This window comes from Pristiophorus japonicus, unplaced genomic scaffold, assembly GCF_044704955.1.
Source record: "Pristiophorus japonicus isolate sPriJap1 unplaced genomic scaffold, sPriJap1.hap1 HAP1_SCAFFOLD_154, whole genome shotgun sequence".
In the NCBI taxonomy this organism is placed as follows: domain Eukaryota; kingdom Metazoa; phylum Chordata; class Chondrichthyes; family Pristiophoridae; genus Pristiophorus; species Pristiophorus japonicus.
This window is the reverse complement of record NW_027251217.1, coordinates 961,425-975,242: the sequence shown is the minus strand read 5'-3', so window position 1 is coordinate 975,242 and position 13,818 is coordinate 961,425. Positions and strand designations below refer to the sequence as shown.

Here is a 13,818-nt window from a genome sequence, read left to right as displayed (position 1 = left end):
CTGATCTCACTGGGCCCACCCCCGGGTTACACAGTGTCTGATCTCACTGGGCCCACCCCCGGGTTACACAGTGTCTGATCTCACTGGGCCCACCCCCGGGTTACACACTGTCTGATCTCACTGGGCCCACCCCCGGGTTACACAGTGTCTGGGCCCACTGGGCCCACCCCCGGGTTACACACTGTCTGATCTCACTGGGCCCACCCCCGGGTTACACACTGTCTGATCTCACTGGGCCCACCCCCGGGTTACACACTGTCTGATCTCACTGGGCCCACCCCCGGGTTACACACTGTCTGATCTCACTGGGCCCACCCCCGGGTTACACAGTGTCTGATCTCACTGGGCCCACCCCCGGGTTACACACTGTCTGATCTCACTGGGCCCACCCCCGGGTTACACACTGTCTGATCTCACTGGGCCCACCCCCGGGTTACACAGTGTCTGATCTCACTGGGCCCACCCCCGGGTTACACACTGTCTGATCTCACTGGGCCCACCCCCGGGTTACACACTGTCTGATCTCACTGGGCCCACCCCCGGGTTACACACTGTCTGATCTCACTGGGCCCACCCCCGGGTTACACAGTGTCTGATCTCACTGGGCCCACCCCCGGGTTACACACTGTCTGATCTCACTGGGCCCACCCCCGGGTTACACACTGTCTGATCTCACTGGGCCCACCCCCGGGTTACACACTGTCTGATCTCACTGGGCCCACCCCCGGGTTACACACTGTCTGATCTCACTGGGCCCACCCCCGGGTTACACAGTGTCTGATCTCACTGGGCCCACCCCCGGGTTACACACTGTCTGATCTCACTGGGCCCACCCCCGGGTTACACAGTGTCTGATCTCACTGGGCCCACCCCCGGGTTACACAGTGTCTGATCTCACTGGGCCCACCCCCGGGTTACACAGTGTCTGATCTCACTGGGCCCACCCCCGGGTTACACAGTGTCTGATCTCACTGGGCCCACCCCCGGGTTACACACTGTCTGATCTCACTGGGCCCACCCCCGGGTTACACAGTGTCTGATCTCACTGGGCCCACCCCCGGGTTACACACTGTCTGATCTCACTGGGCCCACCCCCGGGTTACACAGTGTCTGATCTCACTGGGCCCACCCCCGGGTTACACAGTGTCTGATCTCACTGGGCCCACCCCCGGGTTACACACTGTCTGATCTCACTGGGCCCACCCCCGGGTTACACAGTGTCTGATCTCACTGGGCCCACCCCCGGGTTACACACTGTCTGATCTCACTGGGCCCACCCCCGGGTTACACACTGTCTGATCTCACTGGGCCCACCCCCGGGTTACACACTGTCTGATCTCACTGGGCCCACCCCCGGGTTACACAGTGTCTGATCTCACTGGGCCCACCCCCGGGTTACACAGTGTCTGATCTCACTGGGCCCACCCCCGGGTTACACAGTGTCTGATCTCACTGGGCCCACCCCCGGGTTACACAGTGTCTGATCTCACTGGGCCCACCCCCGGGTTACACACTGTCTGATCTCACTGGGCCCACCCCCGGGTTACACACTGTCTGATCTCACTGGGCCCACCCCGGGTTACACACTGTCTGATCTCACTGGGCCCACCCCCGGGTTACACACTGTCTGATCTCACTGGGCCCACCCCCGGGTTACACAGTGTCTGATCTCACTGGGCCCACCCCTGGGTTACACACTGTCTGATCTCACTGGGCCCACCCCCGGGTTACACACTGTCTGATCTCACTGGGCCCACCCCCGGGTTACACACTGTCTGATCTCACTGGGCCCACCCCCGGGTTACACAGTGTCTGATCTCACTGGGCCCACCCCCGGGTTACACACTGTCTGATCTCACTGGGCCCACCCCCGGGTTACACACTGTCTGATCTCACTGGGCCCACCCCCGGGTTACACAGTGTCTGATCTCACTGGGCCTACCCCCGGGTTACACAGTGTCTGATCTCACTGGGCCCACCCCTGGGTTACACAGTGTCTGATCTCACTGGGCCCACCCCCGGGTTACACACTGTCTGATCTCACTGGGCCCACCCCCGGGTTACACAGTGTCTGATCTCACTGGGCCCACCCCCGGGTTACACAGTGTCTGATCTCACTGGGCCCACCCCCGGGTTACACAGTGTCTGATCTCACTGGGCCCACCCCCGGGTTACACACTGTCTGATCTCACTGGGCCCACCCCCGGGTTACACACTGTCTGATCTCACTGGGCCCACCCCCGGGTTACACAGTGTCTGATCTCACTGGGCCCACCCCCGGGTTACACACTGTCTGATCTCACTGGGCCCACCCCCGGGTTACACAGTGTCTGATCTCACTGGGCCCACCCCCGGGTTACACAGTGTCTGATCTCACTGGGCCCACCCCCGGGTTACACACTGTCTGATCTCACTGGGCCCACCCCCGGGTTACACACTGTCTGATCTCACTGGGCCCACCCCCGGGTTACACAGTGTCTGATCTCACTGGGCCTACCCCCGGGTTACACAGTGTCTGATCTCACTGGGCCCACCCCTGGGTTACACAGTGTCTGATCTCACTGGGCCCACCCCCGGGTTACACACTGTCTGATCTCACTGGGCCCACCCCCGGGTTACACAGTGTCTGATCTCACTGGGCCCACCCCCGGGTTACACAGTGTCTGATCTCACTGGGCCCACCCCCGGGTTACACAGTGTCTGATCTCACTGGGCCCACCCCCGGGTTACACAGTGTCTGATCTCACTGGGCCCACCCCCGGGTTACACACTGTCTGATCTCACTGGGCCCACCCCCGGGTTACACACTGTCTGATCTCACTGGGCCCACCCCCGGGTTACACACTGTCTGATCTCACTGGGCCCACCCCCGGGTTACACAGTGTCTGATCTCACTGGGCCCACCCCCGGGTTACACACTGTCTGATCTCACTGGGCCCACCCCCGGGTTACACACTGTCTGATCTCACTGGGCCCACCCCCGGGTTACACACTGTCTGATCTCACTGGGCCCACCCCCGGGTTACACACTGTCTGATCTCACTGGGCCCACCCCCGGGTTACACACTGTCTGATCTCACTGGGCCCACCCCCGGGTTACACAGTGTCTGATCTCACTGGGCCCACCCCCGGGTTACACAGTGTCTGATCTCACTGGGCCCACCCCCGGGTTACACAGTGTCTGATCTCACTGGGCCCACCCCCGGGTTACACAGTGTCTGATCTCACTGGGCCCACCCCCGGGTTACACACTGTCTGATCTCACTGGGCCCACCCCCGGGTTACACAGTGTCTGGGCCCACTGATAGTTTCACTAACTCCCACATGTCCCAAACCCCCAGCTCCGGGCCTGTGTTCAGTTCGGTGTTTGCCCTCACAGTAAAATCCCGGCCCCCCGCCTGAGATTGCACACTGTGAGCGGTGCGGCCGGAAATGCGCCACTTTCTCCGCCGGCTGCAGACTGAGCCCCCGCCCTCCATCCCCGGACCGGGCCCTGTATTGTGAGCCGGCTCAGCACATTCCCCGGGATGTGATGCTGACAGTAAGCGGCCCGCTTTCCCCGCTCAGTTACAGCCCCTTACTGTTAGTTTACAGTCCCTGGGTGTGTGATAGAAAGCCTCAGACCTGACACTGCCGCATGTTGAGGCCGGCAGACGGAGCTGCGCCATTGTCCCCGCTGTTCCAGCCCCGTCACTGTCCCATTCCCTTCCCCCCACTGCATAAATTAACCACCCCCTGGCTGAGTGCTGCCGTCCTACTGGCTGCACACAGGAGTGACAGCCACTTGCACCAATCGCAGTGCCGCTGCCCCACAGAGCCCCGCCCAGAGGACTGCAGAAGGAAGCGCGCGCGGGGCGGGGAGTGGGGGGGGGTCACGTGGCTCCTGATTTGAACCGTGCGGCGGTTGAACGGTCACGCCGCGAGCCCGGCAGCGCGCGGGACATGGCCCCGCCCACCGTGTGTGAGGTCAGGGCCCCGCCCACACAGCCCCTGAGCCCAGCAGCGGGAATGCTGCAATGTGAGAGAATAAAGAGACAAGGTGCTGGGAACAGTCAGCCTGAGAGCTCAGGCAGTGTGTGTGGGGGGACAGAGAGAGAATGGAGCTGAGGGAAGATCATTGTCATTGGCCTGACATTCAGGGCCACGGCCCTTGACCTGCTGCTGGGGGCAGTGCAGCTGGAAGATTGAGTGACAATATACAGCACTCTTTCCTCAGCTTCATTCTCCCCAATATGTCAGCTCCTGCTGGAAGATGCACGGCCGGTATATGAGGAGTCTCTGACTGCACACTCTGCACTTATTTCTACTTCAATCTTGTCTTTCTACCAGTAACTCCAGGGCAGCTTCACGTCACACGCGGCTTCACACCGTCAATATTCTGCTCATTTTCTGCCCTGCCATCATCAGATATCCCGGTGAATGGAGGAGCGACTGAGAAAGGGCCGCAGCTGGAAGTAAACCGGGATTGTAGACTGAGGAACAACAGCAGGTGGACCAGCCCAGGATTGTGAGAGCACCAAACACAGAGAACTCTTCCGATTCACAGAGCGTCCATCGATCGACAGGGGAGCAAGGTCAGAGAGAGTCCCATTGACTCAGGTACACACTGGTCCTGGGGGGCAAAGGTCAGAGAGAGTCCCATTGACTCAGATACACACTGGTCCTGGGGGGCAAAGGTCAGAGAGTGTCCCATTGACTCAGGTACACACTGGTCCAGGGGATGGACTGGAGAGAAAGGTCAGAGAGAGTCCCATTGACTCAGATACACACTGGTCCTGGGGGGCAAAGGTCAGAGAGAGTCCCATTGACTCAGGTACACACTGGTCCTGGGGATGGACTGGAGAGAAAGGTCAGAGAGAGTCCCATTGACTCAGCTACACACTGGTCCAGGGGATGGACTGGAGAGAAAGGTCAGAGAGAGTCCCATTGACTCAGGTACACACTGGTCCAGGGGATGGACTGGAGAGAAAGGTCAGAGAGAGTCCCATTGACTCAGGTACATACTGGTCCTGGAGAGAAAGGTCAGAGAGAGTCCCATTGACTCAGATACACACTGGTCCTGGGGAGAAAGGTCAGAGAGAGTCCCATTGACTCAGGTACACACTGGTCCTGGGGAGAAAGGTCAGAGAGAGTCCCATTGACTCAGATACACACTGGTCCTGGGGATGGACTGGAGAGAAAGGTCAGAGAGAGTCCCATTGACTCAGGTACACACTGGTCCAGGGGATGGACTGGAGAGAAAGGTCAGAGAGAGTCCCATTGACTCAGGTACACACTGGTCCAGGGGATGGACTGGAGAGAAAGGTCAGAGAGAGTCCCATTGACTCAGGTACATACTAGTCCTGGAGAGAAAGGTCAGAGAGAGTCCCATTGACTCAGGTACTGGTCCTGGAGAGAAAGGTCAGAGAGAGTCCCATTGACTCAGGTACACACTGGTCCTGGGGAGAAAGGTCAGAGAGAGTCCCATTGACTCAGGTACACACTGGTCCTGGGGATGGACTGGAGAGAAAGGTCAGAGAGAGTCCCATTGACTCAGGTACACACTGGTCCAGGGGATGGACTGGAGAGAAAGGTCAGAGAGAGTCCCATTGACTCAGGTGCACACTGGTCCTGGGGATGGACTGGAGAGAAAGGTCAGAGAGAGTCCCATTGACTCAGGTACATACTGGTCCTGGAGAGAAAGGTCAGAGAGAGTCCCATTGACTCAGATACACACTGGTCCTGGGGAGAAAAGTCAGAGAGAGTCCCATTGACTCAGGTACACACTGGTCCTGGGGAGAAAGGTCAGAGAGAGTCTCATTGACTCAGGTACATACTGGTCCTGGAGAGAAAGGTCAGAGAGAGTCCCATTGACTCAGGTACATACTGGTCCTGGAGAGAAAGGTCAGAGAGAGTCCCATTGACTCAGATACACACTGGTCCTGGGGATGGACTGGAGAGAAAGGTCAGAGAGAGTCCCATTGACTCAGGTACATACTGGTCCTGGAGAGAAAGGTCAGAGAGATTCCCATTGACTCAGGTACACACTGGTCCTGGGGATGGACTGGAGAGAAAGGTCAGAGAGAGTCCCATTGACTCAGGTACACACTGGTCCAGGGGATGGACTGGAGAGAAAGGTCAGAGAGAGTCCCAGTCTGCGTCACTTTATCAATATTTATCTCATTTTCTGTCTCACATAATTAGATCGCTGGTAAATGATGGAGTGATAGAGAAGGCCTACAGCTGGAAGTTAATGGGGTTGCAGACTGAGGAACAACAGCAGATGAACCATCTGTTGCTGAAACCCTTATCTCTGCCTTTGCAACCTCTAGACTTGACTGTTCCAACGTTCTCCTGGCCGGCCTCCCTTCTTACACCCTCCATAAACTTGCACTCATCCAAAACCCTGCTGCCCATTTACTAACTGCTCACAAATTAATGCCGGAGAATAACTTCAACTTCTGTTTGGAGAAATTACTGATCCGAGACTGAATCGCTTGCATTTCCAGAGTGGGGAAAGGAAGGGATGATGACAGATAACGTGGGTGAGTGTGTGTCTGCACACGTACAAGTGGAGAATTGTGATTGTAATACAGCAGCTAAATCTACCAATTCTATATTTATGGTGTTTTGAGATTGTAAGACATCTAATGATAATGAAACAAATCAATGTTATGTATCCCCTGACTGAAGGTACACAATTCATTCTACATTAGTGTTAATATCAGTGGAACAGTGGGAAATGTCCTCACCTCCTACAGTGCTCATTGGTCAGGTGCTGACACCATGAGAGATACAGTCAATATATTCAAATAGAAGCAGCAACCAGGTCACATCTCCATGAACACACGGACATTGTCACTGCCCATAGAGACCAGAGCAATTACATCCAGCTTTATATTGTGTATGTGGATAGATATAATATTCATAAAATGCCAAAATTTAACATCACAACTCAACAAATTAAAAATGTTAAACACAAATCTGTGAATAAAGATAATACAATACCGCCAGATTGTATAAAACCAAGTGAAGGATTATTTAATTGATCAATGATCACCCACTCCGCATTTCCCAGCAGAATATTCCCTACCTCAGGAATAAAGCTGGTTTGGGCCTGTACTGAGTAAATCTCACCAGTGCGCAGTCTCGGCCGACGGGAGCCCGTCTGGAACTGGGTTGTGGAGATCAGCGGGACTCACTGGATTTCACTGGGCAGCTGTCTATGTCACACCTGATGTGGAGACTTGATCGTAACACTCGGGAAATGCTCGATCCCAGAGCTAACCGCTGTTGTACTGATGGGGGAGGAGGGACTGGGTATCATGTTCAACAAGGCAACCTTCTCCTTCTCAATTTAATATATCCCTCTAACACTCCTATGAATATATTTATGACAGAGCATCAGAATCTGGGAACACCTGTCACCACCATGGCTAAAGGTCCAAACAGGGGAGAAGATCCAACGTCTTCACGGATAATGAGAATGGACACAGGTAGGTTCACATCACCACTCCCAGGGCAGGTACAGCATGGGCTAGATACAGAGTAAAGCTCCCTCTACACTGTCCATCAAACACTCCCAGGGCAGGTACAGCACTGGGTTAGATACAGAGTAAAGCTCCTTTCTGCACTGTCCCATCAAACACTCCCAGGGCAGGTACAGCATGGGCGAGAGACAGAGTAAAGCTCCCTCTACACTGTCCCATCAAACACTCCCAGGGCAGGTACAGCACGGGATTAGATACAGAGTAAAGCTCCCAGCAGGTCAGAAAACTGCAAATGTAACACCCGTATTTGAGACAGAAGGCAGACAAAAAGCAGGAAACTATAGAACAGTTAGCTGAACTGTGGTTGGGAAAATGTTGGTGTCCATTGTTAAAGAAGCAATACCAGGACATTTGGAAAAGCATAACTCGGTCAGGCAAAGTCGGCATGGATTGATGAAGGGGAAGTCATGTTTGACAAATTTGCTGGAGTTCTTTGAGGATGTAACGAACAGGGTGGATAAAGGGAACCAGTGGATGTGGTGTACTTGGACTTCCAGAAGGCATTTGACAAGGTGCCACAGAAAAGGTTACTGCACAAGATAAAAGTTCCCGGGGTTGGGGGTAATATATTAGCATGGATAGAGGATTGGCTAACTAACAGAAAACAGAGAATCGAGATAAATGGTTCATTCTCAGGTTGGCAATCAGTAACTAGTGGGGTGCCACAGGGATCAGTGCTGGGACCCCAACTATTTACAATCCATATCAACGAATTGGAAGAGAGGACCGAGTGTAACGTAGCCAAGTTTGCTGGATACAAAGATGGGAGGAAAAGCAATGTGTGAGGAGGACACAAAAAATCTGCAAAAGGACATAGACAGGCTCAGTGAGTGGGCAACAATTTGGCAGAAGGAGCATAATGTGGGAAAGTGTGAGGTCATGCACTTTGGCAGAAAAAAATCAAAGAGCAAGTTATTATTTAAATGGAGAAAGATTACAAAGTGCTGTAGTACAGCGGGACCTGGGGGTCCTTGTGCATAAAACACAAAAGGTTAGTATGCAGGTACAGCAAGTGATCAGGAAGGCGAATGGAATCTTGGCCTTTATTGCGAAGGGGATGGAGTCTAAAAGCAGGGAAGTCTTGCTGCAGCTATATGAGGCATTGGTGAGGCCACACCTGGAATACTGCGTGCAGTTTTGGTTTCCATATTTACGAAAGGATATACTTGCTTTGGAGGCAGTTCAGAGAAGGTTCACTCGGTTGATTCTGGGGATGAGGGAGTTGACTTATGAGGAAAGGTTGAGGAGGTTGGGCCTCAACTCATTGGAATTCAGAAGAATGTGAGGTGATCTGGTTGAAACATATAAGATTATGAGGGGGCTTGACAAGGTGGATGCAGAGAGGATGTTTCCACTGATGGGGGAGACTAGAACGAGAGGGCATGATCTTAGAATAAGGGGCCGCCCATTTAAAACTGAGATGAGGAGAAATTTCTTCTCTCAGAGGGTTGTAAATCTGTGGAATTCGCTGCCTCAGAGAAGCTGGGACATTAAATACATTTAAGGCAGAAATAGACAGTTTCTTAAACGATAAGGGGATAAAGGGTTATGGGGAGCGGGCGGGGAAGTGGAGCTGAGTCCATGATCAGATCAGCCATGATCTTATTGAATGGAAGAGCAGGCTCGAGGGGCTGTATGACCTACTCCTGCTCCTATTTCTAATGTTCTTATATGTACTTTTATCTGGCGTAAAAATAAAAAAGGGAAGGTGGCTCAACCGTGGCTATCAAGGGAAATCAGGGATAGTATTAAAGCCAAGGAAGTGGCATACAAATTGGCCAGAAATAGCAGCGAACCCGGGGACTGGGAGAAATTTAGAACTCAGCAGAGGAGGACAAAGGGTTTGATTAGGGCGGGGAAAATGGAGTACGAGAAGAAGCTTGCAGGGAACATTAAGGCGGATTGCAAAAGTTTCTATAGATATGTAAAGAGAAAAAGGTTAGTAAAGACAAACGTAGGTCCCCTGCAGTCAGAATCAGGGGAAGTCATACCGGGGAACAAAGAAATGGCAGACCAATTGAACAAGTACTTTGGTTCAGTATTCACTAAGGAGGACACAAACAACCTTACGGATATAAAAGGGGTCAGAGGGTCTAGTAAGGAGGAGGAACTGAGGGAAATCTTTATTAGTCGGGAAATTGTGTTGGGGAAATTGATGGGATTGAAGGCCGATAAATCCCCAGGGCCTGATGGACTGCATCCCAGAGTACTTAAGGAGGTGGCCTGGAAATAGCGGATGCATTGACAGTCATTTTCCAACATTCCATTGACTCTGGATCAGTTCCTATGGAGTGGAGGGTAGCCAATGTAACCCCACTTTTTAAAAAAGGAGGGAGAGAGAAAACAGGGAATTATAGACCAGTCAGCCTGACCTCAGTAGTGGGTAAAATGATGGAATCAATTTTTAAAGATGTCATAGCAGCGCATTTGGAAAATGGTGACATGATAGGTCCAAGTCAGCATGGATTTGTGAAAGGGAAATCGTGCTTGACAAATCTTCTGGAATTTTTTGAGGATGTTTCCAGTAGAGTGGACAAGGGAGAACCAGTTGATGTGGTGTATTTGGACTTTCAGAAGGCTTTCGATAAGGTCCCACACAAGAGATTAATGTGCAAAGTTAAAGCACATGGGATTGGGGGTAGTGTGCTGACGTGGATTGAGAACTGGTTGTCAGACAGGAAGCAAAGAGTAGGAGTAAACGGGTACTTTTCAGAATGGCAGGCAGTGACTAGTGGGGTACCGCAAGGTTCTGTGCTGGGGCCCCAACTGTTTACATTGTACATTAATGATTTAGATGAGGGGATTAAATGTAGTATCTCCAAATTTGCAGATGACACTAAGTTGGGTGGCAGTGTGAGCTGCGAGGAGGATGCTATGAGGCTGCAGAGTGACTTGGATAGGTTAGGTGAGTGGGCAAATGCATGGCAGATGAAGTATAATGTGGATAAATGTGAGGTTATCCACTTTGGTGGTAAAAACAGAGAGACAGACTATTATCTGAATGGTGACAGATTAGGAAAAGGGAAGGTGCAACGAGACCTGGGTGTCATGGTACATCAGTCATTGAAGGTTGGCATGCAGGTACAGCAGGCGGTTAAGAAAGCAAATGGCATGTTGGCCTTCATAGCGAGGGGATTTGAGTACAGGGGCAGGGAGGTGTTGCTACAGTTGTACAGGGCCTTGGTGAGGCCACACCTGGAGTATTGTGTACAGTTTTGGACTCCTAACTTGAGGAAGGACATTCTTGCTATTGAGGGAGTGCAGCGAAGATTCACCAGACTGATTCCCGGGATGGTGGGACTGACCTATCAAGAAAGACTGGATCAACTGGGCTTGTATTCACTGGAGTTCAGAAGAATGAGAGGGGACCTCATAGAAACGTTTAAAATTCTGACGGGTTTAGACAGGTTAGATGCAGAAAGAATGTTCCCAATGTTGGGGAAGTCCAGAACCAGGGGGTCACAGTCTGAGGATAAGGGGTAAGCCATTTAGGACCGAGATGAGGAGAAACTTCTTCACCCAGAGAGTGGTGAACCTGTGGAATTCTCTACCACAGAAAGTTGTTGAGGCCAATTCACTAAATATATTCAAAAGGGAGTTAGATGAAGTCCTTACTACTCGGGGGATCAAGGGGTATGGCGAGAAAGCAGGAAGCGGGTACTAAAGTTTCATGTTCAGCCATGAACTCATTGAATGGCGGTGCAGGCTAGAAGGGCTGAATGGCCTGCTCCTGCACCTATTTTCTATGTTTCTATGTTTCTATGTACACTTTCCCATCAATCTCTCCAAGGGCAGGTACAGCATGGGTTAGATACAGAGTAAAGCTCCCTCTACACTGTCCCATCAAACACTCCCAGGGCAGGCACAGCAAGGGTTAGATAAAGAGTAAAGCTCCCTCTACACTGTCCCGTCAAACACTCGCGGGACAGGTCCAGCATGGGTTCGATACAGAGTAAGGCTCCCTCTACACTGTCCCATGAAACACTCCCAGGGCAGGTACAGCAGTAAAGCTCCCTCTACACTGTCCCATCAAACACTCCCAGGGCAGGTACATGGGCATGTTACCAATACCTTCCCTGGATCCCAAGGCTAGGAGTCGCGCTCTGGAAGGTAAGGGGAGCTTGGACTTGTCCATGAGAGTAACCGACGGTAAGAGAACTGAAATAATCCGGAGTAATGAGGTGTTAGTCGTGGCTCAGTGGGAGCACTCTGGTCTCTGAGTCAGTAGGTTGTGGGATCATGTCCACCCACAGAGCCTTGAGCATAAAATCTAGGCCTGCATTCTAATGCAGTACAGAGGGAGCACTGCACTGTCAGAGGTGCCGCCTTTCACACGAGACGTTGAATGGAGGCCCCACCTGACCTCCCAAGTGGGATTAAAAGATCCCATGACGTTATTCAAAGAAAAGGGGAGTTCTCCCTGGTCCCTGGATACAAAACTTGAAAGTATAATGAACAGTGAGGAGGATAGTTAAAGAATACAAGAGGACACAGACAGGCTGTTGGAATGGGCAGAAACGTGACAAATGAAATTTGACACTGAACATTGCAAAGTGATGCATTTTGGTAGGAAGAACAAGGAGAGGCAATATGAACTAAAGTGCATCATTCTAAAGGGAGAGCATGCACAGAGAGTCCTGGGGTATAATTGCACAAATTGTTGAAGGTGGCAGGATAGATTGAGAATGCGGTTAATAAAAGTAAACGGAATCTTGGGCTTCATAATTCGAGGAATAGAGTACAAAGCAAGAAAGTTATGATGGACCTTTATACAACACTGGTTCGGTTTCAACTGGAGTATTGTGTCCAACTCATGGGAGCGCACTCTAGGAAGGATGTGAAGCCTTAGAGAGGTTGCAGAAAAGATATCTAAGACTGGTTCCAGGGATGAGGGACCTCAGTTACATGGATAGACTGGAGAAGCTGGGCTTATTCTCCACAGAGCAGAGAAAATTGCGGAGATTCCATACAGGTGTTCAACATAGCGAGGGGTGTAGACAAAGTCGAGAGAAACCGTTCCCATTGGCAGAAGGGTCGAGAACCAGAGGACACAGAGTTAAGGTGATTGGCAGAAGAACCAAAGGCGAAAGGAGAGAGCTTTTTTACGCTGCGAGTGAGTTTGCTCTGGAATGTACGACATCGTGGCTTTCCAAAGGGAATTAGATCAGTACCTGAAGGAAAAACAAAAATTGTAGGGTTAGGGGTAAAGGGTCGGGGAGTGGAACTATCTGACGCCCCCTTGCACAGAGCTGGCACGGGCTAGACGGGCCGAATGGCGGCCTCCTGTGCCATAAACGTCCATGGTTGTATTATTGGTTCGCAATGGATTAGACTTTGCAATATTGAAGTAAATTGCAATGGAACAGCACTTTACAATATAATAGTCCTTTCACTGGAATATCACTCTGCAATACAATCATAGAAACATAGGGGTCAAGTTTCGGTCTGAGTTGCTCCAATTTTTTTGGAGCAACTGGTTTAGAATGGAGTATTTTCGAAATTGCAATTCTCGGCATTTAGTTTGCTCCAGTTCTAGTCAGTGAGAACAGTTTCATTTTGGAACAGATTTTTTTTTCAAAAGGGGGCGTGTCCGGCCACTTACGTCTGTTTTGAAAGTTTAGGCAGCGAAAACTTACTCCAAACTAACTTAGAATGGAGTAAGTCTAGATTTTTGTACGCTCAGAAAAACCTTGCCAACACTTTAGAAATCAGGCGTAGGTTACAAATCAGGCGTAGGGAACGAGGGGGCGGGGAGGGGGAAGTAATTAAATTTTACAAGCATTCAACAGTCTTAGTTATAGACTGAGATTATACAAATACAAATATAAGTTATACAAATAAAGAGCCATCCTGAATAAAAGATTATAAACAAAGCAAATACAAAAGATTGAATATTCCTACCTGTGTGAAGCAGCAGCAGCCTTCGAGCTGCGGTGCTTCAGGTCGGCCTTCCTTCCATGTAGGAGACAGGGGCGGCGTCAGTGGCTCGACGGCAGCCGAAGACACAGCAAGCAGCCTTCGAGCTGCGAGGGAGGCTGAGGCCATTCGGCCACAGGACAGGATGAGGCAGGCAGATAGCCAGTTTGAAACTTAAATTTGTAATTGCAGAATGGGTGCTGCTTTGTCAACACCACGGATTGTGCAATGGTTCGCCAGCAATTCACTGCAGAGGAGAGAATTGATTAGAGCTCACCGTACCAGGAACGTCACAGCCCGTAGGCTGATGGGCAGGAGACCTGACCCACATCGGCAATATCGAGCCAGGCGCTCGTACCTGGACATAAGCGAG

The 13,818-nt window shown here is 51.6% G+C and overlaps 1 protein-coding gene and 1 long non-coding RNA gene across 4 annotated transcripts in view; one reads left to right on the top strand and one right to left on the bottom strand.

Annotated features, from left to right (window-relative positions):
* LOC139242930 (uncharacterized) overlaps positions 1-3,712 on the bottom strand; it is a 182,256-nt gene extending 178,544 nt beyond the window's left edge. The window contains 1 exon segment of the mRNA XM_070870567.1: positions 3,625-3,712. The gene's annotated coding sequence lies outside the window, so the exon portion shown is untranslated.
* An 86-nt stretch (positions 3,713-3,798) lies between these two features.
* The window catches only part of LOC139242942 (uncharacterized), a 58,091-nt gene continuing 48,071 nt past the window's right edge, over positions 3,799-13,818 (top strand). For 2 of the 3 annotated variants that reach the window (XR_011589405.1, XR_011589407.1), the window contains exons 1-2: positions 3,799-4,599; positions 7,380-7,475. This is a non-coding gene — a long non-coding RNA (uncharacterized lncRNA). The remainder of the gene's footprint in view (positions 4,600-7,379; positions 7,476-13,818) is intronic. The other variant, XR_011589406.1, reaches the window with a different exon arrangement.